The 22,626-nt window shown below is 53.2% G+C and overlaps 64 non-coding genes across 64 annotated transcripts; all 64 read left to right on the top strand.

Moving 5' to 3' along the window:
* Positions 1-129: 129 nt before the first annotated feature.
* LOC126729517 (5S ribosomal RNA) lies at positions 130-248 on the top strand. The gene has a single exon (XR_007656837.1). It is a non-coding gene; the product is annotated as a 5S ribosomal RNA (ribosomal RNA).
* A 235-nt stretch (positions 249-483) lies between these two features.
* Positions 484-602, top strand: LOC126730994 (5S ribosomal RNA). The gene has a single exon (XR_007658254.1). It is a non-coding gene; the product is annotated as a 5S ribosomal RNA (ribosomal RNA).
* A 235-nt stretch (positions 603-837) lies between these two features.
* Positions 838-956, top strand: LOC126729516 (5S ribosomal RNA). The gene has a single exon (XR_007656836.1). It is a non-coding gene; the product is annotated as a 5S ribosomal RNA (ribosomal RNA).
* A 235-nt stretch (positions 957-1,191) lies between these two features.
* LOC126730993 (5S ribosomal RNA) lies at positions 1,192-1,310 on the top strand. Its single transcript, XR_007658253.1, has one exon. It is a non-coding gene; the product is annotated as a 5S ribosomal RNA (ribosomal RNA).
* A 235-nt stretch (positions 1,311-1,545) lies between these two features.
* On the top strand, positions 1,546-1,664 carry LOC126729515 (5S ribosomal RNA). Its single transcript, XR_007656835.1, has one exon. It is a non-coding gene; the product is annotated as a 5S ribosomal RNA (ribosomal RNA).
* A 235-nt stretch (positions 1,665-1,899) lies between these two features.
* On the top strand, positions 1,900-2,018 carry LOC126729514 (5S ribosomal RNA). Its single transcript, XR_007656834.1, has one exon. It is a non-coding gene; the product is annotated as a 5S ribosomal RNA (ribosomal RNA).
* A 235-nt stretch (positions 2,019-2,253) lies between these two features.
* Positions 2,254-2,372, top strand: LOC126730992 (5S ribosomal RNA). Its single transcript, XR_007658252.1, has one exon. It is a non-coding gene; the product is annotated as a 5S ribosomal RNA (ribosomal RNA).
* A 235-nt stretch (positions 2,373-2,607) lies between these two features.
* On the top strand, positions 2,608-2,726 carry LOC126729513 (5S ribosomal RNA). The gene has a single exon (XR_007656833.1). It is a non-coding gene; the product is annotated as a 5S ribosomal RNA (ribosomal RNA).
* A 235-nt stretch (positions 2,727-2,961) lies between these two features.
* LOC126730991 (5S ribosomal RNA) lies at positions 2,962-3,080 on the top strand. Its single transcript, XR_007658251.1, has one exon. It is a non-coding gene; the product is annotated as a 5S ribosomal RNA (ribosomal RNA).
* A 235-nt stretch (positions 3,081-3,315) lies between these two features.
* On the top strand, positions 3,316-3,434 carry LOC126729512 (5S ribosomal RNA). Its single transcript, XR_007656832.1, has one exon. It is a non-coding gene; the product is annotated as a 5S ribosomal RNA (ribosomal RNA).
* Positions 3,435-3,669: 235 nt separating this feature from the next.
* On the top strand, positions 3,670-3,788 carry LOC126731648 (5S ribosomal RNA). Its single transcript, XR_007658891.1, has one exon. It is a non-coding gene; the product is annotated as a 5S ribosomal RNA (ribosomal RNA).
* Positions 3,789-4,023: 235 nt separating this feature from the next.
* LOC126730988 (5S ribosomal RNA) lies at positions 4,024-4,142 on the top strand. The gene has a single exon (XR_007658249.1). It is a non-coding gene; the product is annotated as a 5S ribosomal RNA (ribosomal RNA).
* Positions 4,143-4,377: 235 nt separating this feature from the next.
* LOC126731335 (5S ribosomal RNA) lies at positions 4,378-4,496 on the top strand. The gene has a single exon (XR_007658583.1). It is a non-coding gene; the product is annotated as a 5S ribosomal RNA (ribosomal RNA).
* A 235-nt stretch (positions 4,497-4,731) lies between these two features.
* LOC126730987 (5S ribosomal RNA) lies at positions 4,732-4,850 on the top strand. Its single transcript, XR_007658248.1, has one exon. It is a non-coding gene; the product is annotated as a 5S ribosomal RNA (ribosomal RNA).
* A 235-nt stretch (positions 4,851-5,085) lies between these two features.
* On the top strand, positions 5,086-5,204 carry LOC126729511 (5S ribosomal RNA). Its single transcript, XR_007656831.1, has one exon. It is a non-coding gene; the product is annotated as a 5S ribosomal RNA (ribosomal RNA).
* A 235-nt stretch (positions 5,205-5,439) lies between these two features.
* LOC126729509 (5S ribosomal RNA) lies at positions 5,440-5,558 on the top strand. The gene has a single exon (XR_007656829.1). It is a non-coding gene; the product is annotated as a 5S ribosomal RNA (ribosomal RNA).
* Positions 5,559-5,793: 235 nt separating this feature from the next.
* Positions 5,794-5,912, top strand: LOC126730986 (5S ribosomal RNA). The gene has a single exon (XR_007658247.1). It is a non-coding gene; the product is annotated as a 5S ribosomal RNA (ribosomal RNA).
* Positions 5,913-6,147: 235 nt separating this feature from the next.
* On the top strand, positions 6,148-6,266 carry LOC126729508 (5S ribosomal RNA). Its single transcript, XR_007656828.1, has one exon. It is a non-coding gene; the product is annotated as a 5S ribosomal RNA (ribosomal RNA).
* A 235-nt stretch (positions 6,267-6,501) lies between these two features.
* Positions 6,502-6,620, top strand: LOC126729507 (5S ribosomal RNA). The gene has a single exon (XR_007656827.1). It is a non-coding gene; the product is annotated as a 5S ribosomal RNA (ribosomal RNA).
* A 235-nt stretch (positions 6,621-6,855) lies between these two features.
* LOC126730985 (5S ribosomal RNA) lies at positions 6,856-6,974 on the top strand. The gene has a single exon (XR_007658246.1). It is a non-coding gene; the product is annotated as a 5S ribosomal RNA (ribosomal RNA).
* Positions 6,975-7,209: 235 nt separating this feature from the next.
* On the top strand, positions 7,210-7,328 carry LOC126729506 (5S ribosomal RNA). Its single transcript, XR_007656826.1, has one exon. It is a non-coding gene; the product is annotated as a 5S ribosomal RNA (ribosomal RNA).
* A 235-nt stretch (positions 7,329-7,563) lies between these two features.
* On the top strand, positions 7,564-7,682 carry LOC126729505 (5S ribosomal RNA). Its single transcript, XR_007656825.1, has one exon. It is a non-coding gene; the product is annotated as a 5S ribosomal RNA (ribosomal RNA).
* Positions 7,683-7,917: 235 nt separating this feature from the next.
* Positions 7,918-8,036, top strand: LOC126730984 (5S ribosomal RNA). Its single transcript, XR_007658245.1, has one exon. It is a non-coding gene; the product is annotated as a 5S ribosomal RNA (ribosomal RNA).
* Positions 8,037-8,271: 235 nt separating this feature from the next.
* LOC126729503 (5S ribosomal RNA) lies at positions 8,272-8,390 on the top strand. The gene has a single exon (XR_007656823.1). It is a non-coding gene; the product is annotated as a 5S ribosomal RNA (ribosomal RNA).
* Positions 8,391-8,625: 235 nt separating this feature from the next.
* LOC126729502 (5S ribosomal RNA) lies at positions 8,626-8,744 on the top strand. Its single transcript, XR_007656822.1, has one exon. It is a non-coding gene; the product is annotated as a 5S ribosomal RNA (ribosomal RNA).
* Positions 8,745-8,979: 235 nt separating this feature from the next.
* Positions 8,980-9,098, top strand: LOC126729501 (5S ribosomal RNA). Its single transcript, XR_007656821.1, has one exon. It is a non-coding gene; the product is annotated as a 5S ribosomal RNA (ribosomal RNA).
* Positions 9,099-9,333: 235 nt separating this feature from the next.
* On the top strand, positions 9,334-9,452 carry LOC126729500 (5S ribosomal RNA). The gene has a single exon (XR_007656820.1). It is a non-coding gene; the product is annotated as a 5S ribosomal RNA (ribosomal RNA).
* Positions 9,453-9,687: 235 nt separating this feature from the next.
* Positions 9,688-9,806, top strand: LOC126730983 (5S ribosomal RNA). Its single transcript, XR_007658244.1, has one exon. It is a non-coding gene; the product is annotated as a 5S ribosomal RNA (ribosomal RNA).
* A 235-nt stretch (positions 9,807-10,041) lies between these two features.
* On the top strand, positions 10,042-10,160 carry LOC126729499 (5S ribosomal RNA). The gene has a single exon (XR_007656819.1). It is a non-coding gene; the product is annotated as a 5S ribosomal RNA (ribosomal RNA).
* A 235-nt stretch (positions 10,161-10,395) lies between these two features.
* LOC126729497 (5S ribosomal RNA) lies at positions 10,396-10,514 on the top strand. The gene has a single exon (XR_007656817.1). It is a non-coding gene; the product is annotated as a 5S ribosomal RNA (ribosomal RNA).
* Positions 10,515-10,749: 235 nt separating this feature from the next.
* LOC126730982 (5S ribosomal RNA) lies at positions 10,750-10,868 on the top strand. Its single transcript, XR_007658243.1, has one exon. It is a non-coding gene; the product is annotated as a 5S ribosomal RNA (ribosomal RNA).
* Positions 10,869-11,103: 235 nt separating this feature from the next.
* LOC126731334 (5S ribosomal RNA) lies at positions 11,104-11,222 on the top strand. The gene has a single exon (XR_007658582.1). It is a non-coding gene; the product is annotated as a 5S ribosomal RNA (ribosomal RNA).
* Positions 11,223-11,457: 235 nt separating this feature from the next.
* Positions 11,458-11,576, top strand: LOC126730981 (5S ribosomal RNA). Its single transcript, XR_007658242.1, has one exon. It is a non-coding gene; the product is annotated as a 5S ribosomal RNA (ribosomal RNA).
* Positions 11,577-11,811: 235 nt separating this feature from the next.
* On the top strand, positions 11,812-11,930 carry LOC126729496 (5S ribosomal RNA). The gene has a single exon (XR_007656816.1). It is a non-coding gene; the product is annotated as a 5S ribosomal RNA (ribosomal RNA).
* A 235-nt stretch (positions 11,931-12,165) lies between these two features.
* Positions 12,166-12,284, top strand: LOC126729495 (5S ribosomal RNA). The gene has a single exon (XR_007656815.1). It is a non-coding gene; the product is annotated as a 5S ribosomal RNA (ribosomal RNA).
* A 235-nt stretch (positions 12,285-12,519) lies between these two features.
* Positions 12,520-12,638, top strand: LOC126730980 (5S ribosomal RNA). The gene has a single exon (XR_007658241.1). It is a non-coding gene; the product is annotated as a 5S ribosomal RNA (ribosomal RNA).
* Positions 12,639-12,873: 235 nt separating this feature from the next.
* On the top strand, positions 12,874-12,992 carry LOC126729493 (5S ribosomal RNA). Its single transcript, XR_007656814.1, has one exon. It is a non-coding gene; the product is annotated as a 5S ribosomal RNA (ribosomal RNA).
* Positions 12,993-13,227: 235 nt separating this feature from the next.
* Positions 13,228-13,346, top strand: LOC126729492 (5S ribosomal RNA). The gene has a single exon (XR_007656813.1). It is a non-coding gene; the product is annotated as a 5S ribosomal RNA (ribosomal RNA).
* Positions 13,347-13,581: 235 nt separating this feature from the next.
* On the top strand, positions 13,582-13,700 carry LOC126729491 (5S ribosomal RNA). The gene has a single exon (XR_007656812.1). It is a non-coding gene; the product is annotated as a 5S ribosomal RNA (ribosomal RNA).
* A 235-nt stretch (positions 13,701-13,935) lies between these two features.
* On the top strand, positions 13,936-14,054 carry LOC126729490 (5S ribosomal RNA). Its single transcript, XR_007656811.1, has one exon. It is a non-coding gene; the product is annotated as a 5S ribosomal RNA (ribosomal RNA).
* A 235-nt stretch (positions 14,055-14,289) lies between these two features.
* On the top strand, positions 14,290-14,408 carry LOC126729489 (5S ribosomal RNA). The gene has a single exon (XR_007656810.1). It is a non-coding gene; the product is annotated as a 5S ribosomal RNA (ribosomal RNA).
* A 235-nt stretch (positions 14,409-14,643) lies between these two features.
* On the top strand, positions 14,644-14,762 carry LOC126729488 (5S ribosomal RNA). The gene has a single exon (XR_007656809.1). It is a non-coding gene; the product is annotated as a 5S ribosomal RNA (ribosomal RNA).
* A 235-nt stretch (positions 14,763-14,997) lies between these two features.
* Positions 14,998-15,116, top strand: LOC126730979 (5S ribosomal RNA). The gene has a single exon (XR_007658240.1). It is a non-coding gene; the product is annotated as a 5S ribosomal RNA (ribosomal RNA).
* Positions 15,117-15,351: 235 nt separating this feature from the next.
* Positions 15,352-15,470, top strand: LOC126729487 (5S ribosomal RNA). Its single transcript, XR_007656808.1, has one exon. It is a non-coding gene; the product is annotated as a 5S ribosomal RNA (ribosomal RNA).
* Positions 15,471-15,705: 235 nt separating this feature from the next.
* Positions 15,706-15,824, top strand: LOC126729485 (5S ribosomal RNA). The gene has a single exon (XR_007656806.1). It is a non-coding gene; the product is annotated as a 5S ribosomal RNA (ribosomal RNA).
* A 235-nt stretch (positions 15,825-16,059) lies between these two features.
* LOC126730977 (5S ribosomal RNA) lies at positions 16,060-16,178 on the top strand. Its single transcript, XR_007658238.1, has one exon. It is a non-coding gene; the product is annotated as a 5S ribosomal RNA (ribosomal RNA).
* Positions 16,179-16,412: 234 nt separating this feature from the next.
* On the top strand, positions 16,413-16,531 carry LOC126731536 (5S ribosomal RNA). The gene has a single exon (XR_007658781.1). It is a non-coding gene; the product is annotated as a 5S ribosomal RNA (ribosomal RNA).
* A 235-nt stretch (positions 16,532-16,766) lies between these two features.
* On the top strand, positions 16,767-16,885 carry LOC126729484 (5S ribosomal RNA). The gene has a single exon (XR_007656805.1). It is a non-coding gene; the product is annotated as a 5S ribosomal RNA (ribosomal RNA).
* Positions 16,886-17,120: 235 nt separating this feature from the next.
* On the top strand, positions 17,121-17,239 carry LOC126729483 (5S ribosomal RNA). Its single transcript, XR_007656804.1, has one exon. It is a non-coding gene; the product is annotated as a 5S ribosomal RNA (ribosomal RNA).
* A 234-nt stretch (positions 17,240-17,473) lies between these two features.
* Positions 17,474-17,592, top strand: LOC126730976 (5S ribosomal RNA). Its single transcript, XR_007658237.1, has one exon. It is a non-coding gene; the product is annotated as a 5S ribosomal RNA (ribosomal RNA).
* Positions 17,593-17,827: 235 nt separating this feature from the next.
* Positions 17,828-17,946, top strand: LOC126729482 (5S ribosomal RNA). Its single transcript, XR_007656803.1, has one exon. It is a non-coding gene; the product is annotated as a 5S ribosomal RNA (ribosomal RNA).
* A 235-nt stretch (positions 17,947-18,181) lies between these two features.
* On the top strand, positions 18,182-18,300 carry LOC126729481 (5S ribosomal RNA). Its single transcript, XR_007656802.1, has one exon. It is a non-coding gene; the product is annotated as a 5S ribosomal RNA (ribosomal RNA).
* A 235-nt stretch (positions 18,301-18,535) lies between these two features.
* LOC126730568 (5S ribosomal RNA) lies at positions 18,536-18,654 on the top strand. The gene has a single exon (XR_007657838.1). It is a non-coding gene; the product is annotated as a 5S ribosomal RNA (ribosomal RNA).
* A 235-nt stretch (positions 18,655-18,889) lies between these two features.
* LOC126729480 (5S ribosomal RNA) lies at positions 18,890-19,008 on the top strand. The gene has a single exon (XR_007656801.1). It is a non-coding gene; the product is annotated as a 5S ribosomal RNA (ribosomal RNA).
* A 235-nt stretch (positions 19,009-19,243) lies between these two features.
* Positions 19,244-19,362, top strand: LOC126729479 (5S ribosomal RNA). Its single transcript, XR_007656800.1, has one exon. It is a non-coding gene; the product is annotated as a 5S ribosomal RNA (ribosomal RNA).
* A 235-nt stretch (positions 19,363-19,597) lies between these two features.
* Positions 19,598-19,716, top strand: LOC126730975 (5S ribosomal RNA). The gene has a single exon (XR_007658236.1). It is a non-coding gene; the product is annotated as a 5S ribosomal RNA (ribosomal RNA).
* Positions 19,717-19,951: 235 nt separating this feature from the next.
* LOC126729477 (5S ribosomal RNA) lies at positions 19,952-20,070 on the top strand. Its single transcript, XR_007656799.1, has one exon. It is a non-coding gene; the product is annotated as a 5S ribosomal RNA (ribosomal RNA).
* A 235-nt stretch (positions 20,071-20,305) lies between these two features.
* LOC126729476 (5S ribosomal RNA) lies at positions 20,306-20,424 on the top strand. The gene has a single exon (XR_007656798.1). It is a non-coding gene; the product is annotated as a 5S ribosomal RNA (ribosomal RNA).
* A 235-nt stretch (positions 20,425-20,659) lies between these two features.
* Positions 20,660-20,778, top strand: LOC126730974 (5S ribosomal RNA). The gene has a single exon (XR_007658235.1). It is a non-coding gene; the product is annotated as a 5S ribosomal RNA (ribosomal RNA).
* A 235-nt stretch (positions 20,779-21,013) lies between these two features.
* LOC126729475 (5S ribosomal RNA) lies at positions 21,014-21,132 on the top strand. The gene has a single exon (XR_007656797.1). It is a non-coding gene; the product is annotated as a 5S ribosomal RNA (ribosomal RNA).
* A 235-nt stretch (positions 21,133-21,367) lies between these two features.
* LOC126729473 (5S ribosomal RNA) lies at positions 21,368-21,486 on the top strand. Its single transcript, XR_007656795.1, has one exon. It is a non-coding gene; the product is annotated as a 5S ribosomal RNA (ribosomal RNA).
* Positions 21,487-21,721: 235 nt separating this feature from the next.
* LOC126729472 (5S ribosomal RNA) lies at positions 21,722-21,840 on the top strand. The gene has a single exon (XR_007656794.1). It is a non-coding gene; the product is annotated as a 5S ribosomal RNA (ribosomal RNA).
* A 235-nt stretch (positions 21,841-22,075) lies between these two features.
* Positions 22,076-22,194, top strand: LOC126729471 (5S ribosomal RNA). The gene has a single exon (XR_007656793.1). It is a non-coding gene; the product is annotated as a 5S ribosomal RNA (ribosomal RNA).
* A 235-nt stretch (positions 22,195-22,429) lies between these two features.
* Positions 22,430-22,548, top strand: LOC126730972 (5S ribosomal RNA). Its single transcript, XR_007658234.1, has one exon. It is a non-coding gene; the product is annotated as a 5S ribosomal RNA (ribosomal RNA).
* Positions 22,549-22,626: the final 78 nt, after the last annotated feature.

Here is a 22,626-nt window from a genome sequence, read left to right as displayed (position 1 = left end):
CGCTGATCTCGTTTTGGGTGCTGATTTGGTGGCGGCGATCTGGAAATGCCCTCGGGCTGCAGCTCCCTGGTGTTAGAGTGCATCGCTGCATTCGGATCCTTTATAAGGATTTAACGCGCTTATGCTGATGGGTGCGATCATACCAACACTAATGCACCGGATCCCATCAGAACTCCGCAGTTAAGCGTGTTTGGGCGAGAGTAGTACTAGGATGGGTGACCTCCTGGGAAGTCCTCGTGTTGCACCCCTCTCTTTTTCTTCGGATTTTTTTTTTTTGTCGCCGGGCTTACCGTTTACGGCGGTCCAGCACGCTCGCTTCGTAGGCTTAGTCTGCCCCAGGCCAAAAATACGAGCCGCTGATCTCGTTTTGGGTGCTGATTTGGTGGCGGCGATCTGGAAATGCCCTCGGGCTGCAGCTCCCTGGTGTTAGAGTGCATCGCTGCATTCGGATCCTTTATAAGGATTTAACGCGCTTATGCTGATGGGTGCGATCATACCAACACTAATGCACCGGATCCCATCAGAACTCCGCAGTTAAGCGTGTTTGGGCGAGAGTAGTACTAGGATGGGTGACCTCCGGGGAAGTCCTCGTGTTGCACCCCTCTCTTTTTCTTCGGATTTTTTTTTTTTGTCGCCGGGCTTACCGTTTACGGCGGTCCAGCACGCTCGCTTCGTAGGCTTAGTCTGCCCCAGGCCAAAAATACGAGCCGCTGATCTCGTTTTGGGTGCTGATTTGGTGGCGGCGATCTGGAAATGCCCTCGGGCTGCAGCTCCCTGGTGTTAGAGTGCATCGCTGCATTCGGATCCTTTATAAGGATTTAACGCGCTTATGCTGATGGGTGCGATCATACCAACACTAATGCACCGGATCCCATCAGAACTCCGCAGTTAAGCGTGTTTGGGCGAGAGTAGTACTAGGATGGGTGACCTCCTGGGAAGTCCTCGTGTTGCACCCCTCTCTTTTTCTTCGGATTTTTTTTTTTTGTCGCCGGGCTTACCGTTTACGGCGGTCCAGCACGCTCGCTTCGTAGGCTTAGTCTGCCCCAGGCCAAAAATACGAGCCGCTGATCTCGTTTTGGGTGCTGATTTGGTGGCGGCGATCTGGAAATGCCCTCGGGCTGCAGCTCCCTGGTGTTAGAGTCCATCGCTGCATTCGGATCCTTTATAAGGATTTAACGCGCTTATGCTGATGGGTGCGATCATACCAACACTAATGCACCGGATCCCATCAGAACTCCGCAGTTAAGCGTGTTTGGGCGAGAGTAGTACTAGGATGGGTGACCTCCGGGGAAGTCCTCGTGTTGCACCCCTCTCTTTTTCTTCGGATTTTTTTTTTTTGTCGCCGGGCTTACCGTTTACGGCGGTCCAGCACGCTCGCTTCGTAGGCTTAGTCTGCCCCAGGCCAAAAATACGAGCCGCTGATCTCGTTTTGGGTGCTGATTTGGTGGCGGCGATCTGGAAATGCCCTCGGGCTGCAGCTCCCTGGTGTTAGAGTGCATCGCTGCATTCGGATCCTTTATAAGGATTTAACGCGCTTATGCTGATGGGTGCGATCATACCAACACTAATGCACCGGATCCCATCAGAACTCCGCAGTTAAGCGTGTTTGGGCGAGAGTAGTACTAGGATGGGTGACCTCCTGGGAAGTCCTCGTGTTGCACCCCTCTCTTTTTCTTCGGATTTTTTTTTTTTGTCGCCGGGCTTACCGTTTACGGCGGTCCAGCACGCTCGCTTCGTAGGCTTAGTCTGCCCCAGGCCAAAAATACGAGCCGCTGATCTCGTTTTGGGTGCTGATTTGGTGGCGGCGATCTGGAAATGCCCTCGGGCTGCAGCTCCCTGGTGTTAGAGTGCATCGCTGCATTCGGATCCTTTATAAGGATTTAACGCGCTTATGCTGATGGGTGCGATCATACCAACACTAATGCACCGGATCCCATCAGAACTCCGCAGTTAAGCGTGTTTGGGCGAGAGTAGTACTAGGATGGGTGACCTCCTGGGAAGTCCTCGTGTTGCACCCCTCTCTTTTTCTTCGGATTTTTTTTTTTTGTCGCCGGGCTTACCGTTTACGGCGGTCCAGCACGCTCGCTTCGTAGGCTTAGTCTGCCCCAGGCCAAAAATACGAGCCGCTGATCTCGTTTTGGGTGCTGATTTGGTGGCGGCGATCTGGAAATGCCCTCGGGCTGCAGCTCCCTGGTGTTAGAGTCCATCGCTGCATTCGGATCCTTTATATGGATTTAACGCGCTTATGCTGATGGGTGCGATCATACCAACACTAATGCACCGGATCCCATCAGAACTCCGCAGTTAAGCGTGTTTGGGCGAGAGTAGTACTAGGATGGGTGACCTCCGGGGAAGTCCTCGTGTTGCACCCCTCTCTTTTTCTTCGGATTTTTTTTTTTTGTCGCCGGGCTTACCGTTTACGGCGGTCCAGCACGCTCGCTTCGTAGGCTTAGTCTGCCCCAGGCCAAAAATACGAGCCGCTGATCTCGTTTTGGGTGCTGATTTGGTGGCGGCGATCTGGAAATGCCCTCGGGCTGCAGCTCCCTGGTGTTAGAGTGCATCGCTGCATTCGGATCCTTTATAAGGATTTAACGCGCTTATGCTGATGGGTGCGATCATACCAACACTAATGCACCGGATCCCATCAGAACTCCGCAGTTAAGCGTGTTTGGGCGAGAGTAGTACTAGGATGGGTGACCTCCTGGGAAGTCCTCGTGTTGCACCCCTCTCTTTTTCTTCGGATTTTTTTTTTTTGTCGCCGGGCTTACCGTTTACGGCGGTCCAGCACGCTCGCTTCGTAGGCTTAGTCTGCCCCAGGCCAAAAATACGAGCCGCTGATCTCGTTTTGGGTGCTGATTTGGTGGCGGCGATCTGGAAATGCCCTCGGGCTGCAGCTCCCTGGTGTTAGAGTGCATCGCTGCATTCGGATCCTTTATAAGGATTTAACGCGCTTATGCTGATGGGTGCGATCATACCAACACTAATGCACCGGATCCCATCAGAACTCCGCAGTTAAGCGTGTTTGGGCGAGAGTAGTACTAGGATGGGTGACCTCCGGGGAAGTCCTCGTGTTGCACCCCTCTCTTTTTCTTCGGATTTTTTTTTTTTGTCGCCGGGCTTACCGTTTACGGCGGTCCAGCACGCTCGCTTCGTAGGCTTAGTCTGCCCCAGGCCAAAAATACGAGCCGCTGATCTCGTTTTGGGTGCTGATTTGGTGGCGGCGATCTGGAAATGCCCTCGGGCTGCAGCTCCCTGGTGTTAGAGTGCATCGCTGCATTCGGATCCTTTATAAGGATTTAACGCGCTTATGCTGATGGGTGCGATCATACCAACACTAATGCACCGGATCCCATCAGAACTCCGCAGTTAAGCGTGTTTGGGCGAGAGTAGTACTAGGATGGGTGACCTCCTGGGAAGTCCTCGTGTTGCACCCCTCTCTTTTTCTTCGGATTTTTTTTTTTTGTCGCCGGGCTTACCGTTTACGGCGGTCCAGCACGCTCGCTTCGTAGGCTTAGTCTGCCCCAGGCCAAAAATACGAGCCGCTGATCTCGTTTTGGGTGCTGATTTGGTGGCGGCGATCTGGAAATGCCCTCGGGCTGCAGCTCCCTGGTGTTAGAGTGCATCGCTGCATTCGGATCCTTTATAAGGATTTAACGCGCTTATGCTGATGGGTGCGATCATACCAACACTAATGCACCGGATCCCATCAGAACTCCGCAGTTAAGCGTGTTTGGGCGACAGTAGTACTAGGATGGGTGACCTCCTGGGAAGTCCTCGTGTTGCACCCCTCTCTTTTTCTTCGGATTTTTTTTTTTTGTCGCCGGGCTTACCGTTTACGGCGGTCCAGCACGCTCGCTTCGTAGGCTTAGTCTGCCCCAGGCCAAAAATACGAGCCGCTGATCTCGTTTTGGGTGCTGATTTGGTGGCGGCGATCTGGAAATGCCCTCGGGCTGCAGCTCCCTGGTGTTAGAGTCCATCGCTGCATTCGGATCCTTTATAAGGATTTAACGCGCTTATGCTGATGGGTGCGATCATACCAACACTAATGCACCGGATCCCATCAGAACTCCGCAGTTAAGCGTGTTTGGGCGAGAGTAGTACTAGGATGGGTGACCTCCGGGGAAGTCCTCGTGTTGCACCCCTCTCTTTTTCTTCGGATTTTTTTTTTTTGTCGCCGGGCTTACCGTTTACGGCGGTCCAGCACGCTCGCTTCGTAGGCTTAGTCTGCCCCAGGCCAAAAATACGAGCCGCTGATCTCGTTTTGGGTGCTGATTTGGTGGCGGCGATCTGGAAATGCCCTCGGGCTGCAGCTCCCTGGTGTTAGAGTGCATCGCTGCATTCGGATCCTTTATAAGGATTTAACGCGCTTATGCTGATGGGTGCGATCATACCAACACTAATGCACCGGATCCCAACAGAACTCCGCAGTTAAGCGTGTTTGGGCGAGAGTAGTACTAGGATGGGTGACCTCCTGGGAAGTCCTCGTGTTGCACCCCTCTCTTTTTCTTCGGATTTTTTTTTTTTGTCGCCGGGCTTACCGTTTACGGCGGTCCAGCACGCTCGCTTCGTAGGCTTAGTCTGCCCCAGGCCAAAAATACGAGCCGCTGATCTCGTTTTGGGTGCTGATTTGGTGGCGGCGATCTGGAAATGCCCTCGGGCTGCAGCTCCCTGGTGTTAGAGTGCATCGCTGCATTCGGATCCTTTATAAGGATTTAACGCGCTTATGCTGATGGGTGCGATCATACCAACACTAATGCACCGGATCCCATCAGAACTCCGCAGTTAAGCGTGTTTGGGCGAGAGTAGTACTAGGATGGGTGACCTCCGGGGAAGTCCTCGTGTTGCACCCCTCTCTTTTTCTTCGGATTTTTTTTTTTTGTCGCCGGGCTTACCGTTTACGGCGGTCCAGCACGCTCGCTTCGTAGGCTTAGTCTGCCCCAGGCCAAAAATACGAGCCGCTGATCTCGTTTTGGGTGCTGATTTGGTGGCGGCGATCTGGAAATGCCCTCGGGCTGCAGCTCCCTGGTGTTAGAGTGCATCGCTGCATTCGGATCCTTTATAAGGATTTAACGCGCTTATGCTGATGGGTGCGATCATACCAACACTAATGCACCGGATCCCATCAGAACTCCGCAGTTAAGCGTGTTTGGGCGAGAGTAGTACTAGGATGGGTGACCTCCTGGGAAGTCCTCGTGTTGCACCCCTCTCTTTTTCTTCGGATTTTTTTTTTTTGTCGCCGGGCTTACCGTTTACGGCGGTCCAGCACGCTCGCTTCGTAGGCTTAGTCTGCCCCAGGCCAAAAATACGAGCCGCTGATCTCGTTTTGGGTGCTGATTTGGTGGCGGCGATCTGGAAATGCCCTCGGGCTGCAGCTCCCTGGTGTTAGAGTGCATCGCTGCATTCGGATCCTTTATAAGGATTTAACGCGCTTATGCTGATGGGTGCGATCATACCAACACTAATGCACCGGATCCCATCAGAACTCCGCAGTTAAGCGTGTTTGGGCGAGAGTAGTACTAGGATGGGTGACCTCCTGGGAAGTCCTCGTGTTGCACCCCTCTCTTTTTCTTCGGATTTTTTTTTTTTGTCGCCGGGCTTACCGTTTACGGCGGTCCAGCACGCTCGCTTCGTAGGCTTAGTCTGCCCCAGGCCAAAAATACGAGCCGCTGATCTCGTTTTGGGTGCTGATTTGGTGGCGGCGATCTGGAAATGCCCTCGGGCTGCAGCTCCCTGGTGTTAGAGTCCATCGCTGCATTCGGATCCTTTATAAGGATTTAACGCGCTTATGCTGATGGGTGCGATCATACCAACACTAATGCACCGGATCCCATCAGAACTCCGCAGTTAAGCGTGTTTGGGCGAGAGTAGTACTAGGATGGGTGACCTCCGGGGAAGTCCTCGTGTTGCACCCCTCTCTTTTTCTTCGGATTTTTTTTTTTTGTCGCCGGGCTTACCGTTTACGGCGGTCCAGCACGCTCGCTTCGTAGGCTTAGTCTGCCCCAGGCCAAAAATACGAGCCGCTGATCTCGTTTTGGGTGCTGATTTGGTGGCGGCGATCTGGAAATGCCCTCGGGCTGCAGCTCCCTGGTGTTAGAGTGCATCGCTGCATTCGGATCCTTTATAAGGATTTAACGCGCTTATGCTGATGGGTGCGATCATACCAACACTAATGCACCGGATCCCATCAGAACTCCGCAGTTAAGCGTGTTTGGGCGAGAGTAGTACTAGGATGGGTGACCTCCTGGGAAGTCCTCGTGTTGCACCCCTCTCTTTTTCTTCGGATTTTTTTTTTTTGTCGCCGGGCTTACCGTTTACGGCGGTCCAGCACGCTCGCTTCGTAGGCTTAGTCTGCCCCAGGCCAAAAATACGAGCCGCTGATCTCGTTTTGGGTGCTGATTTGGTGGCGGCGATCTGGAAATGCCCTCGGGCTGCAGCTCCCTGGTGTTAGAGTGCATCGCTGCATTCGGATCCTTTATAAGGATTTAACGCGCTTATGCTGATGGGTGCGATCATACCAACACTAATGCACCGGATCCCATCAGAACTCCGCAGTTAAGCGTGTTTGGGCGAGAGTAGTACTAGGATGGGTGACCTCCTGGGAAGTCCTCGTGTTGCACCCCTCTCTTTTTCTTCGGATTTTTTTTTTTTGTCGCCGGGCTTACCGTTTACGGCGGTCCAGCACGCTCGCTTCGTAGGCTTAGTCTGCCCCAGGCCAAAAATACGAGCCGCTGATCTCGTTTTGGGTGCTGATTTGGTGGCGGCGATCTGGAAATGCCCTCGGGCTGCAGCTCCCTGGTGTTAGAGTCCATCGCTGCATTCGGATCCTTTATAAGGATTTAACGCGCTTATGCTGATGGGTGCGATCATACCAACACTAATGCACCGGATCCCATCAGAACTCCGCAGTTAAGCGTGTTTGGGCGAGAGTAGTACTAGGATGGGTGACCTCCGGGGAAGTCCTCGTGTTGCACCCCTCTCTTTTTCTTCGGATTTTTTTTTTTTGTCGCCGGGCTTACCGTTTACGGCGGTCCAGCACGCTCGCTTCGTAGGCTTAGTCTGCCCCAGGCCAAAAATACGAGCCGCTGATCTCGTTTTGGGTGCTGATTTGGTGGCGGCGATCTGGAAATGCCCTCGGGCTGCAGCTCCCTGGTGTTAGAGTGCATCGCTGCATTCGGATCCTTTATAAGGATTTAACGCGCTTATGCTGATGGGTGCGATCATACCAACACTAATGCACCGGATCCCATCAGAACTCCGCAGTTAAGCGTGTTTGGGCGAGAGTAGTACTAGGATGGGTGACCTCCTGGGAAGTCCTCGTGTTGCACCCCTCTCTTTTTCTTCGGATTTTTTTTTTTTGTCGCCGGGCTTACCGTTTACGGCGGTCCAGCACGCTCGCTTCGTAGGCTTAGTCTGCCCCAGGCCAAAAATACGAGCCGCTGATCTCGTTTTGGGTGCTGATTTGGTGGCGGCGATCTGGAAATGCCCTCGGGCTGCAGCTCCCTGGTGTTAGAGTGCATCGCTGCATTCGGATCCTTTATAAGGATTTAACGCGCTTATGCTGATGGGTGCGATCATACCAACACTAATGCACCGGATCCCATCAGAACTCCGCAGTTAAGCGTGTTTGGGCGAGAGTAGTACTAGGATGGGTGACCTCCTGGGAAGTCCTCGTGTTGCACCCCTCTCTTTTTCTTCGGATTTTTTTTTTTTGTCGCCGGGCTTACCGTTTACGGCGGTCCAGCACGCTCGCTTCGTAGGCTTAGTCTGCCCCAGGCCAAAAATACGAGCCGCTGATCTCGTTTTGGGTGCTGATTTGGTGGCGGCGATCTGGAAATGCCCTCGGGCTGCAGCTCCCTGGTGTTAGAGTCCATCGCTGCATTCGGATCCTTTATAAGGATTTAACGCGCTTATGCTGATGGGTGCGATCATACCAACACTAATGCACCGGATCCCATCAGAACTCCGCAGTTAAGCGTGTTTGGGCGAGAGTAGTACTAGGATGGGTGACCTCCGGGGAAGTCCTCGTGTTGCACCCCTCTCTTTTTCTTCGGATTTTTTTTTTTTGTCGCCGGGCTTACCGTTTACGGCGGTCCAGCACGCTCGCTTCGTAGGCTTAGTCTGCCCCAGGCCAAAAATACGAGCCGCTGATCTCGTTTTGGGTGCTGATTTGGTGGCGGCGATCTGGAAATGCCCTCGGGCTGCAGCTCCCTGGTGTTAGAGTGCATCGCTGCATTCGGATCCTTTATAAGGATTTAACGCGCTTATGCTGATGGGTGCGATCATACCAACACTAATGCACCGGATCCCATCAGAACTCCGCAGTTAAGCGTGTTTGGGCGAGAGTAGTACTAGGATGGGTGACCTCCTGGGAAGTCCTCGTGTTGCACCCCTCTCTTTTTCTTCGGATTTTTTTTTTTTGTCGCCGGGCTTACCGTTTACGGCGGTCCAGCACGCTCGCTTCGTAGGCTTAGTCTGCCCCAGGCCAAAAATACGAGCCGCTGATCTCGTTTTGGGTGCTGATTTGGTGGCGGCGATCTGGAAATGCCCTCGGGCTGCAGCTCCCTGGTGTTAGAGTGCATCGCTGCATTCGGATCCTTTATAAGGATTTAACGCGCTTATGCTGATGGGTGCGATCATACCAACACTAATGCACCGGATCCCATCAGAACTCCGCAGTTAAGCGTGTTTGGGCGAGAGTAGTACTAGGATGGGTGACCTCCTGGGAAGTCCTCGTGTTGCACCCCTCTCTTTTTCTTCGGATTTTTTTTTTTTGTCGCCGGGCTTACCGTTTACGGCGGTCCAGCACGCTCGCTTCGTAGGCTTAGTCTGCCCCAGGCCAAAAATACGAGCCGCTGATCTCGTTTTGGGTGCTGATTTGGTGGCGGCGATCTGGAAATGCCCTCGGGCTGCAGCTCCCTGGTGTTAGAGTGCATCGCTGCATTCGGATCCTTTATAAGGATTTAACGCGCTTATGCTGATGGGTGCGATCATACCAACACTAATGCACCGGATCCCATCAGAACTCCGCAGTTAAGCGTGTTTGGGCGAGAGTAGTACTAGGATGGGTGACCTCCTGGGAAGTCCTCGTGTTGCACCCCTCTCTTTTTCTTCGGATTTTTTTTTTTTGTCGCCGGGCTTACCGTTTACGGCGGTCCAGCACGCTCGCTTCGTAGGCTTAGTCTGCCCCAGGCCAAAAATACGAGCCGCTGATCTCGTTTTGGGTGCTGATTTGGTGGCGGCGATCTGGAAATGCCCTCGGGCTGCAGCTCCCTGGTGTTAGAGTGCATCGCTGCATTCGGATCCTTTATAAGGATTTAACGCGCTTATGCTGATGGGTGCGATCATACCAACACTAATGCACCGGATCCCATCAGAACTCCGCAGTTAAGCGTGTTTGGGCGAGAGTAGTACTAGGATGGGTGACCTCCTGGGAAGTCCTCGTGTTGCACCCCTCTCTTTTTCTTCGGATTTTTTTTTTTTGTCGCCGGGCTTACCGTTTACGGCGGTCCAGCACGCTCGCTTCGTAGGCTTAGTCTGCCCCAGGCCAAAAATACGAGCCGCTGATCTCGTTTTGGGTGCTGATTTGGTGGCGGCGATCTGGAAATGCCCTCGGGCTGCAGCTCCCTGGTGTTAGAGTCCATCGCTGCATTCGGATCCTTTATAAGGATTTAACGCGCTTATGCTGATGGGTGCGATCATACCAACACTAATGCACCGGATCCCATCAGAACTCCGCAGTTAAGCGTGTTTGGGCGAGAGTAGTACTAGGATGGGTGACCTCCGGGGAAGTCCTCGTGTTGCACCCCTCTCTTTTTCTTCGGATTTTTTTTTTTTGTCGCCGGGCTTACCGTTTACGGCGGTCCAGCACGCTCGCTTCGTAGGCTTAGTCTGCCCCAGGCCAAAAATACGAGCCGCTGATCTCGTTTTGGGTGCTGATTTGGTGGCGGCGATCTGGAAATGCCCTCGGGCTGCAGCTCCCTGGTGTTAGAGTGCATCGCTGCATTCGGATCCTTTATAAGGATTTAACGCGCTTATGCTGATGGGTGCGATCATACCAACACTAATGCACCGGATCCCATCAGAACTCCGCAGTTAAGCGTGTTTGGGCGAGAGTAGTACTAGGATGGGTGACCTCCTGGGAAGTCCTCGTGTTGCACCCCTCTCTTTTTCTTCGGATTTTTTTTTTTTGTCGCCGGGCTTACCGTTTACGGCGGTCCAGCACGCTCGCTTCGTAGGCTTAGTCTGCCCCAGGCCAAAAATACGAGCCGCTGATCTCGTTTTGGGTGCTGATTTGGTGGCGGCGATCTAGAAATGCCCTCGGGCTGCAGCTCCCTGGTGTTAGAGTGCATCGCTGCATTCGGATCCTTTATAAGGATTTAACGCGCTTATGCTGATGGGTGCGATCATACCAACACTAATGCACCGGATCCCATCAGAACTCCGCAGTTAAGCGTGTTTGGGCGAGAGTAGTACTAGGATGGGTGACCTCCTGGGAAGTCCTCGTGTTGCACCCCTCTCTTTTTCTTCGGATTTTTTTTTTTTGTCGCCGGGCTTACCGTTTACGGCGGTCCACCACGCTCGCTTCGTAGGCTTAGTCTGCCCCAGGCCAAAAATACGAGCCGCTGATCTCGTTTTGGGTGCTGATTTGGTGGCGGCGATCTGGAAATGCCCTCGGGCTGCAGCTCCCTGGTGTTAGAGTCCATCGCTGCATTCGGATCCTTTATAAGGATTTAACGCGCTTATGCTGATGGGTGCGATCATACCAACACTAATGCACCGGATCCCATCAGAACTCCGCAGTTAAGCGTGTTTGGGCGAGAGTAGTACTAGGATGGGTGACCTCCGGGGAAGTCCTCGTGTTGCACCCCTCTCTTTTTCTTCGGATTTTTTTTTTTTGTCGCCGGGCTTACCGTTTACGGCGGTCCAGCACGCTCGCTTCGTAGGCTTAGTCTGCCCCAGGCCAAAAATACGAGCCGCTGATCTCGTTTTGGGTGCTGATTTGGTGGCGGCGATCTGGAAATGCCCTCGGGCTGCAGCTCCCTGGTGTTAGAGTGCATCGCTGCATTCGGATCCTTTATAAGGATTTAACGCGCTTATGCTGATGGGTGCGATCATACCAACACTAATGCACCGGATCCCAACAGAACTCCGCAGTTAAGCGTGTTTGGGCGAGAGTAGTACTAGGATGGGTGACCTCCTGGGAAGTCCTCGTGTTGCACCCCTCTCTTTTTCTTCGGATTTTTTTTTTTTGTCGCCGGGCTTACCGTTTACGGCGGTCCAGCACGCTCGCTTCGTAGGCTTAGTCTGCCCCAGGCCAAAAATACGAGCCGCTGATCTCGTTTTGGGTGCTGATTTGGTGGCGGCGATCTGGAAATGCCCTCGGGCTGCAGCTCCCTGGTGTTAGAGTGCATCGCTGCATTCGGATCCTTTATAAGGATTTAACGCGCTTATGCTGATGGGTGCGATCATACCAACACTAATGCACCGGATCCCATCAGAACTCCGCAGTTAAGCGTGTTTGGGCGAGAGTAGTACTAGGATGGGTGACCTCCGGGGAAGTCCTCGTGTTGCACCCCTCTCTTTTTCTTCGGATTTTTTTTTTTTGTCGCCGGGCTTACCGTTTACGGCGGTCCAGCACGCTCGCTTCGTAGGCTTAGTCTGCCCCAGGCCAAAAATACGAGCCGCTGATCTCGTTTTGGGTGCTGATTTGGTGGCGGCGATCTGGAAATGCCCTCGGGCTGCAGCTCCCTGGTGTTAGAGTGCATCGCTGCATTCGGATCCTTTATAAGGATTTAACGCGCTTATGCTGATGGGTGCGATCATACCAACACTAATGCACCGGATCCCATCAGAACTCCGCAGTTAAGCGTGTTTGGGCGAGAGTAGTACTAGGATGGGTGACCTCCTGGGAAGTCCTCGTGTTGCACCCCTCTCTTTTTCTTCGGATTTTTTTTTTTTGTCGCCGGGCTTACCGTTTACGGCGGTCCAGCACGCTCGCTTCGTAGGCTTAGTCTGCCCCAGGCCAAAAATACGAGCCGCTGATCTCGTTTTGGGTGCTGATTTGGTGGCGGCGATCTGGAAATGCCCTCGGGCTGCAGCTCCCTGGTGTTAGAGTGCATCGCTGCATTCGGATCCTTTATAAGGATTTAACGCGCTTATGCTGATGGGTGCGATCATACCAACACTAATGCACCGGATCCCATCAGAACTCCGCAGTTAAGCGTGTTTGGGCGAGAGTAGTACTAGGATGGGTGACCTCCTGGGAAGTCCTCGTGTTGCACCCCTCTCTTTTTCTTCGGATTTTTTTTTTTTGTCGCCGGGCTTACCGTTTACGGCGGTCCAGCACGCTCGCTTCGTAGGCTTAGTCTGCCCCAGGCCAAAAATACGAGCCGCTGATCTCGTTTTGGGTGCTGATTTGGTGGCGGCGATCTGGAAATGCCCTCGGGCTGCAGCTCCCTGGTGTTAGAGTCCATCGCTGCATTCGGATCCTTTATAAGGATTTAACGCGCTTATGCTGATGGGTGCGATCATACCAACACTAATGCACCGGATCCCATCAGAACTCCGCAGTTAAGCGTGTTTGGGCGAGAGTAGTACTAGGATGGGTGACCTCCGGGGAAGTCCTCGTGTTGCACCCCTCTCTTTTTCTTCGGATTTTTTTTTTTTGTCGCCGGGCTTACCGTTTACGGCGGTCCAGCACGCTCGCTTCGTAGGCTTAGTCTGCCCCAGGCCAAAAATACGAGCCGCTGATCTCGTTTTGGGTGCTGATTTGGTGGCGGCGATCTGGAAATGCCCTCGGGCTGCAGCTCCCTGGTGTTAGAGTGCATCGCTGCATTCGGATCCTTTATAAGGATTTAACGCGCTTATGCTGATGGGTGCGATCATACCAACACTAATGCACCGGATCCCATCAGAACTCCGCAGTTAAGCGTGTTTGGGCGAGAGTAGTACTAGGATGGGTGACCTCCTGGGAAGTCCTCGTGTTGCACCCCTCTCTTTTTCTTCGGATTTTTTTTTTTTGTCGCCGGGCTTACCGTTTACGGCGGTCCAGCACGCTCGCTTCGTAGGCTTAGTCTGCCCCAGGCCAAAAATACGAGCCGCTGATCTCGTTTTGGGTGCTGATTTGGTGGCGGCGATCTGGAAATGCCCTCGGGCTGCAGCTCCCTGGTGTTAGAGTGCATCGCTGCATTCGGATCCTTTATAAGGATTTAACGCGCTTATGCTGATGGGTGCGATCATACCAACACTAATGCACCGGATCCCATCAGAACTCCGCAGTTAAGCGTGTTTGGGCGAGAGTAGTACTAGGATGGGTGACCTCCTGGGAAGTCCTCGTGTTGCACCCCTCTCTTTTTCTTCGGATTTTTTTTTTTTGTCGCCGGGCTTACCGTTTACGGCGGTCCAGCACGCTCGCTTCGTAGGCTTAGTCTGCCCCAGGCCAAAAATACGAGCCGCTGATCTCGTTTTGGGTGCTGATTTGGTGGCGGCGATCTGGAAATGCCCTCGGGCTGCAGCTCCCTGGTGTTAGAGTCCATCGCTGCATTCGGATCCTTTATAAGGATTTAACGCGCTTATGCTGATGGGTGCGATCATACCAACACTAATGCACCGGATCCCATCAGAACTCCGCAGTTAAGCGTGTTTGGGCGAGAGTAGTACTAGGATGGGTGACCTCCTGGGAAGTCCTCGTGTTGCACCCCTCTCTTTTTCTTCGGATTTTTTTTTTTTGTCGCCGGGCTTACCGTTTACGGCGGTCCAGCACGCTCGCTTCGTAGGCTTAGTCTGCCCCAGGCCAAAAATACGAGCCGCTGATCTCGTTTTGGGTGCTGATTTGGTGGCGGCGATCTGGAAATGCCCTCGGGCTGCAGCTCCCTGGTGTTAGAGTGCATCGCTGCATTCGGATCCTTTATAAGGATTTAACGCGCTTATGCTGATGGGTGCGATCATACCAACACTAATGCACCGGATCCCATCAGAACTCCGCAGTTAAGCGTGTTTGGGCGAGAGTAGTACTAGGATGGGTGACCTCCTGGGAAGTCCTCGTGTTGCACCCCTCTCTTTTTCTTCGGATTTTTTTTTTTTGTCGCCGGGCTTACCGTTTACGGCGGTCCAGCACGCTCGCTTCGTAGGCTTAGTCTGCCCCAGGCCAAAAATACGAGCCGCTGATCTCGTTTTGGGTGCTGATTTGGTGGCGGCGATCTGGAAATGCCCTCGGGCTGCAGCTCCCTGGTGTTAGAGTGCATCGCTGCATTCGGATCCTTTATAAGGATTTAACGCGCTTATGCTGATGGGTGCGATCATACCAACACTAATGCACCGGATCCCATCAGAACTCCGCAGTTAAGCGTGTTTGGGCGAGAGTAGTACTAGGATGGGTGACCTCCTGGGAAGTCCTCGTGTTGCACCCCTCTCTTTTTCTTCGGATTTTTTTTTTTTGTCGCCGGGCTTACCGTTTACGGCGGTCCAGCACGCTCGCTTCGTAGGCTTAGTCTGCCCCAGGCCAAAAATACGAGCCGCTGATCTCGTTTTGGGTGCTGATTTGGTGGCGGCGATCTGGAAATGCCCTCGGGCTGCAGCTCCCTGGTGTTAGAGTGCATCGCTGCATTCGGATCCTTTATAAGGATTTAACGCGCTTATGCTGATGGGTGCGATCATACCAACACTAATGCACCGGATCCCATCAGAACTCCGCAGTTAAGCGTGTTTGGGCGAGAGTAGTACTAGGATGGGTGACCTCCTGGGAAGTCCTCGTGTTGCACCCCTCTCTTTTTCTTCGGATTTTTTTTTTTTGTCGCCGGGCTTACCGTTTACGGCGGTCCAGCACGCTCGCTTCGTAGGCTTAGTCTGCCCCAGGCCAAAAATACGAGCCGCTGATCTCGTTTTGGGTGCTGATTTGGTGGCGGCGATCTGGAAATGCCCTCGGGCTGCAGCTCCCTGGTGTTAGAGTCCATCGCTGCATTCGGATCCTTTATAAGGATTTAACGCGCTTATGCTGATGGGTGCGATCATACCAACACTAATGCACCGGATCCCATCAGAACTCCGCAGTTAAGCGTGTTTGGGCGAGAGTAGTACTAGGATGGGTGACCTCCGGGGAAGTCCTCGTGTTGCACCCCTCTCTTTTTCTTCGGATTTTTTTTTTTTGTCGCCGGGCTTACCGTTTACGGCGGTCCAGCACGCTCGCTTCGTAGGCTTAGTCTGCCCCAGGCCAAAAATACGAGCCGCTGATCTCGTTTTGGGTGCTGATTTGGTGGCGGCGATCTGGAAATGCCCTCGGGCTGCAGCTCCCTGGTGTTAGAGTGCATCGCTGCATTCGGATCCTTTATAAGGATTTAACGCGCTTATGCTGATGGGTGCGATCATACCAACACTAATGCACCGGATCCCATCAGAACTCCGCAGTTAAGCGTGTTTGGGCGAGAGTAGTACTAGGATGGGTGACCTCCTGGGAAGTCCTCGTGTTGCACCCCTCTCTTTTTCTTCGGATTTTTTTTTTTTGTCGCCGGGCTTACCGTTTACGGCGGTCCAGCACGCTCGCTTCGTAGGCTTAGTCTGCCCCAGGCCAAAAATACGAGCCGCTGATCTCGTTTTGGGTGCTGATTTGGTGGCGGCGATCTAGAAATGCCCTCGGGCTGCAGCTCCCTGGTGTTAGAGTGCATCGCTGCATTCGGATCCTTTATAAGGATTTAACGCGCTTATGCTGATGGGTGCGATCATACCAACACTAATGCACCGGATCCCATCAGAACTCCGCAGTTAAGCGTGTTTGGGCGAGAGTAGTACTAGGATGGGTGACCTCCTGGGAAGTCCTCGTGTTGCACCCCTCTCTTTTTCTTCGGATTTTTTTTTTTTGTCGCCGGGCTTACCGTTTACGGCGGTCCACCACGCTCGCTTCGTAGGCTTAGTCTGCCCCAGGCCAAAAATACGAGCCGCTGATCTCGTTTTGGGTGCTGATTTGGTGGCGGCGATCTGGAAATGCCCTCGGGCTGCAGCTCCCTGGTGTTAGAGTCCATCGCTGCATTCGGATCCTTTATAAGGATTTAACGCGCTTATGCTGATGGGTGCGATCATACCAACACTAATGCACCGGATCCCATCAGAACTCCGCAGTTAAGCGTGTTTGGGCGAGAGTAGTACTAGGATGGGTGACCTCCGGGGAAGTCCTCGTGTTGCACCCCTCTCTTTTTCTTCGGATTTTTTTTTTTGTCGCCGGGCTTACCGTTTACGGCGGTCCAGCACGCTCGCTTCGTAGGCTTAGTCTGCCCCAGGCCAAAAATACGAGCCGCTGATCTCGTTTTGGGTGCTGATTTGGTGGCGGCGATCTGGAAATGCCCTCGGGCTGCAGCTCCCTGGTGTTAGAGTGCATCGCTGCATTCGGATCCTTTATAAGGATTTAACGCGCTTATGCTGATGGGTGCGATCATACCAACACTAATGCACCGGATCCCATCAGAACTCCGCAGTTAAGAGTGTTTGGGCGAGAGTAGTACTAGGATGGGTGACCTCCTGGGAAGTCCTCGTGTTGCACCCCTCTCTTTTTCTTCGGATTTTTTTTTTTTGTCGCCGGGCTTACCGTTTACGGCGGTCCAGCACGCTCGCTTCGTAGGCTTAGTCTGCCCCAGGCCAAAAATACGAGCCGCTGATCTCGTTTTGGGTGCTGATTTGGTGGCGGCGATCTGGAAATGCCCTCGGGCTGCAGCTCCCTGGTGTTAGAGTGCATCGCTGCATTCGGATCCTTTATAAGGATTTAACGCGCTTATGCTGATGGGTGCGATCATACCAACACTAATGCACCGGATCCCATCAGAACTCCGCAGTTAAGCGTGTTTGGGCGAGAGTAGTACTAGGATGGGTGACCTCCTGGGAAGTCCTCGTGTTGCACCCCTCTCTTTTTCTTCGGATTTTTTTTTTTTGTCGCCGGGCTTACCGTTTACGGCGGTCCAGCACGCTCGCTTCGTAGGCTTAGTCTGCCCCAGGCCAAAAATACGAGCCGCTGATCTCGTTTTGGGTGCTGATTTGGTGGCGGCGATCTGGAAATGCCCTCGGGCTGCAGCTCCCTGGTGTTAGAGTGCATCGCTGCATTCGGATCCTTTATAAGGATTTAACGCGCTTATGCTGATGGGTGCGATCATACCAACACTAATGCACCGGATCCCATCAGAACTCCGCAGTTAAGCGTGTTTGGGCGAGAGTAGTACTAGGATGGGTGACCTCCTGGGAAGTCCTCGTGTTGCACCCCTCTCTTTTTCTTCGGATTTTTTTTTTTGTCGCCGGGCTTACCGTTTACGGCGGTCCAGCACGCTCGCTTCGTAGGCTTAGTCTGCCCCAGGCCAAAAATACGAGCCGCTGATCTCGTTTTGGGTGCTGATTTGGTGGCGGCGATCTGGAAATGCCCTCGGGCTGCAGCTCCCTGGTGTTAGAGTGCATCGCTGCATTCGGATCCTTTATAAGGATTTAACGCGCTTATGCTGATGGGTGCGATCATACCAACACTAATGCACCGGATCCCATCAGAACTCCGCAGTTAAGCGTGTTTGGGCGAGAGTAGTACTAGGATGGGTGACCTCCGGGGAAGTCCTCGTGTTGCACCCCTCTCTTTTTCTTCGGATTTTTTTTTTTTGTCGCCGGGCTTACCGTTTACGGCGGTCCAGCACGCTCGCTTCGTAGGCTTAGTCTGCCCCAGGCCAAAAATACGAGCCGCTGATCTCGTTTTGGGTGCTGATTTGGTGGCGGCGATCTGGAAATGCCCTCGGGCTGCAGCTCCCTGGTGTTAGAGTGCATCGCTGCATTCGGATCCTTTATAAGGATTTAACGCGCTTATGCTGATGGGTGCGATCATACCAACACTAATGCACCGGATCCCATCAGAACTCCGCAGTTAAGCGTGTTTGGGCGAGAGTAGTACTAGGATGGGTGACCTCCTGGGAAGTCCTCGTGTTGCACCCCTCTCTTTTTCTTCGGATTTTTTTTTTTTGTCGCCGGGCTTACCGTTTACGGCGGTCCAGCACGCTCGCTTCGTAGGCTTAGTCTGCCCCAGGCCAAAAATACGAGCCGCTGATCTCGTTTTGGGTGCTGATTTGGTGGCGGCGATCTGGAAATGCCCTCGGGCTGCAGCTCCCTGGTGTTAGAGTGCATCGCTGCATTCGGATCCTTTATAAGGATTTAACGCGCTTATGCTGATGGGTGCGATCATACCAACACTAATGCACCGGATCCCATCAGAACTCCGCAGTTAAGCGTGTTTGGGCGAGAGTAGTACTAGGATGGGTGACCTCCTGGGAAGTCCTCGTGTTGCACCCCTCTCTTTTTCTTCGGATTTTTTTTTTTTGTCGCCGGGCTTACCGTTTACGGCGGTCCAGCACGCTCGCTTCGTAGGCTTAGTCTGCCCCAGGCCAAAAATACGAGCCGCTGATCTCGTTTTGGGTGCTGATTTGGTGGCGGCGATCTGGAAATGCCCTCGGGCTGCAGCTCCCTGGTGTTAGAGTCCATCGCTGCATTCGGATCCTTTATAAGGATTTAACGCGCTTATGCTGATGGGTGCGATCATACCAACACGAATGCACCGGATCCCATCAGAACTCCGCAGTTAAGCGTGTTTGGGCGAGAGTAGTACTAGGATGGGTGACCTCCGGGGAAGTCCTCGTGTTGCACCCCTCTCTTTTTCTTCGGATTTTTTTTTTTTGTCGCCGGGCTTACCGTTTACGGCGGTCCAGCACGCTCGCTTCGTAGGCTTAGTCTGCCCCAGGGCAAAAATACGAGCCGCTGATCTCGTTTTGGGTGCTGATTTGGTGGCGGCGATCTGGAAATGCCCTCGGGCTGCAGCTCCCTGGTGTTAGAGTGCATCGCTGCATTCGGATCCTTTATAAGGATTTAACGCGCTTATGCTGATGGGTGCGATCATACCAACACTAATGCACCGGATCCCATCAGAACTCCGCAGTTAAGCGTGTTTGGGCGAGAGTAGTACTAGGATGGGTGACCTCCTGGGAAGTCCTCGTGTTGCACCCCTCTCTTTTTCTTCGGATTTTTTTTTTTTGTCGCCGGGCTTACCGTTTACGGCGGTCCAGCACGCTCGCTTCGTAGGCTTAGTCTGCCCCAGGCCAAAAATACGAGCCGCTGATCTCGTTTTGGGTGCTGATTTGGTGGCGGCGATCTGGAAATGCCCTCGGGCTGCAGCTCCCTGGTGTTAGAGTGCATCGCTGCATTCGGATCCTTTATAAGGATTTAACGCGCTTATGCTGATGGGTGCGATCATACCAACACTAATGCACCGGATCCCATCAGAACTCCGCAGTTAAGCGTGTTTGGGCGAGAGTAGTACTAGGATGGGTGACCTCCTGGGAAGTCCTCGTGTTGCACCCCTCTCTTTTTCTTCGGATTTTTTTTTTTTGTCGCCGGGCTTACCGTTTACGGCGGTCCAGCACGCTCGCTTCGTAGGCTTAGTCTGCCCCAGGCCAAAAATACGAGCCGCTGATCTCGTTTTGGGTGCTGATTTGGTGGCGGCGATCTGGAAATGCCCTCGGGCTGCAGCTCCCTGGTGTTAGAGTCCATCGCTGCATTCGGATCCTTTATAAGGATTTAACGCGCTTATGCTGATGGGTGCGATCATACCAACACTAATGCACCGGATCCCATCAGAACTCCGCAGTTAAGCGTGTTTGGGCGAGAGTAGTACTAGGATGGGTGACCTCCGGGGAAGTCCTCGTGTTGCACCCCTCTCTTTTTCTTCGGATTTTTTTTTTTTGTCGCCGGGCTTACCGTTTACGGCGGTCCAGCACGCTCGCTTCGTAGGCTTAGTCTGCCCCAGGCCAAAAATACGAGCCGCTGATCTCGTTTTGGGTGCTGATTTGGTGGCGGCGATCTGGAAATGCCCTCGGGCTGCAGCTCCCTGGTGTTAGAGTGCATCGCTGCATTCGGATCCTTTATAAGGATTTAACGCGCTTATGCTGATGGGTGCGATCATACCAACACTAATGCACCGGATCCCATCAGAACTCCGCAGTTAAGCGTGTTTGGGCGAGAGTAGTACTAGGATGGGTGACCTCCTGGGAAGTCCTCGTGTTGCACCCCTCTCTTTTTCTTCGGATTTTTTTTTTTTGTCGCCGGGCTTACCGTTTACGGCGGTCCAGCACGCTCGCTTCGTAGGCTTAGTCTGCCCCAGGCCAAAAATACGAGCCGCTGATCTCGTTTTGGGTGCTGATTTGGTGGCGGCGATCTGGAAATGCCCTCGGGCTGCAGCTCCCTGGTGTTAGAGTGCATCGCTGCATTCGGATCCTTTATAAGGATTTAACGCGCTTATGCTGATGGGTGCGATCATACCAACACTAATGCACCGGATCCCATCAGAACTCCGCAGTTAAGCGTGTTTGGGCGAGAGTAGTACTAGGATGGGTGACCTCCTGGGAAGTCCTCGTGTTGCACCCCTCTCTTTTTCTTCGGATTTTTTTTTTTTGTCGCCGGGCTTACCGTTTACGGCGGTCCAGCACGCTCGCTTCGTAGGCTTAGTCTGCCCCAGGCCAAAAATACGAGCCGCTGATCTCGTTTTGGGTGCTGATTTGGTGGCGGCGATCTGGAAATGCCCTCGGGCTGCAGCTCCCTGGTGTTAGAGTCCATCGCTGCATTCGGATCCTTTATAAGGATTTAACGCGCTTATGCTGATGGGTGCGATCATACCAACACTAATGCACCGGATCCCATCAGAACTCCGCAGTTAAGCGTGTTTGGGCGAGAGTAGTACTAGGATGGGTGACCTCCGGGGAAGTCCTCGTGTTGCACCCCTCTCTTTTTCTTCGGATTTTTTTTTTTTGTCGCCGGGCTTACCGTTTACGGCGGTCCAGCACGCTCGCTTCGTAGGCTTAGTCTGCCCCAGGCCAAAAATACGAGCCGCTGATCTCGTTTTGGGTGCTGATTTGGTGGCGGCGATCTGGAAATGCCCTCGGGCTGCAGCTCCCTGGTGTTAGAGTGCATCGCTGCATTCGGATCCTTTATAAGGATTTAACGCGCTTATGCTGATGGGTGCGATCATACCAACACTAATGCACCGGATCCCATCAGAACTCCGCAGTTAAGCGTGTTTGGGCGAGAGTAGTACTAGGATGGGTGACCTCCTGGGAAGTCCTCGTGTTGCACCCCTCTCTTTTTCTTCGGATTTTTTTTTTTTGTCGCCGGGCTTACCGTTTACGGCGGTCCAGCACGCTCGCTTCGTAGGCTTAGTCTGCCCCAGGCCAAAAATACGAGCCGCTGATCTCGTTTTGGGTGCTGATTTGGTGGCGGCGATCTGGAAATGCCCTCGGGCTGCAGCTCCCTGGTGTTAGAGTGCATCGCTGCATTCGGATCCTTTATAAGGATTTAACGCGCTTATGCTGATGGGTGCGATCATACCAACACTAATGCACCGGATCCCATCAGAACTCCGCAGTTAAGCGTGTTTGGGCGAGAGTAGTACTAGGATGGGTGACCTCCTGGGAAGTCCTCGTGTTGCACCCCTCTCTTTTTCTGCGGATTTTTTTTTTTTGTCGCCGGGCTTACCGTTTCCGGCGGTCCAGCACGCTCGCTTCGTAGGCTTAGTCTGCCCCAGGCCAAAAATACGAGCCGCTGATCTCGTTTTGGGTGCTGATTTGGTGGCGGCGATCTGGAAATGCCCTCGAGCTGCAGCTCCCTGGTGTTAGAGTGCATCGCTGCATTCGGATCCTTTATAAGGATTTAACGCGCTTATGCTGATGGGTGCGATCATACCAACACTAATGCACCGGATCCCATCAGAACTCCGCAGTTAAGCGTGTTTGGGCGAGAGTAGTACTAGGATGGGTGACCTCCTGGGAAGTCCTCGTGTTGCACCCCTCTCTTTTTCTTCGGATTTTTTTTTTTTGTCGCCGGGCTTACCGTTTACGGCGGTCCAGCACGCTCGCTTCGTAGGCTTAGTCTGCCCCAGGCCAAAAATACGAGCCGCTGATCTCGTTTTGGGTGCTGATTTGGTGGCGGCGATCTGGAAATGCCCTCGGGCTGCAGCTCCCTGGTGTTAGAGTGCATCGCTGCATTCGGATCCTTTATAAGGATTTAACGCGCTTATGCTGATGGGTGCGATCATACCAACACTAATGCACCGGATCCCATCAGAACTCCGCAGTTAAGCGTGTTTGGGCGAGAGTAGTACTAGGATGGGTGACCTCCTGGGAAGTCCTCGTGTTGCACCCCTCTCTTTTTCTTCGGATTTTTTTTTTTTGTCGCCGGGCTTACCGTTTACGGCGGTCCAGCACGCTCGCTTCGTAGGCTTAGTCTGCCCCAGGCCAAAAATACGAGCCGCTGATCTCGTTTTGGGTGCTGATTTGGTGGCGGCGATCTGGAAATGCCCTCGGGCTGCAGCTCCCTGGTGTTAGAGTCCATCGCTGCATTCGGATCCTTTATAAGGATTTAACGCGCTTATGCTGATGGGTGCGATCATACCAACACTAATGCACCGGATCCCATCAGAACTCCGCAGTTAAGCGTGTTTGGGCGAGAGTAGTACTAGGATGGGTGACCTCCGGGGAAGTCCTCGTGTTGCACCCCTCTCTTTTTCTTCGGATTTTTTTTTTTGTCGCCGGGCTTACCGTTTACGGCGGTCCAGCACGCTCGCTTCGTAGGCTT

Source organism: Quercus robur, chromosome 5, assembly GCF_932294415.1.
Source record: "Quercus robur chromosome 5, dhQueRobu3.1, whole genome shotgun sequence".
In the NCBI taxonomy this organism is placed as follows: Eukaryota; Viridiplantae; Streptophyta; class Magnoliopsida; order Fagales; family Fagaceae; genus Quercus; species Quercus robur.
The sequence above is the reverse complement of the archived record's forward strand: the minus strand, read 5'-3'. Positions and strand labels throughout refer to the sequence as shown.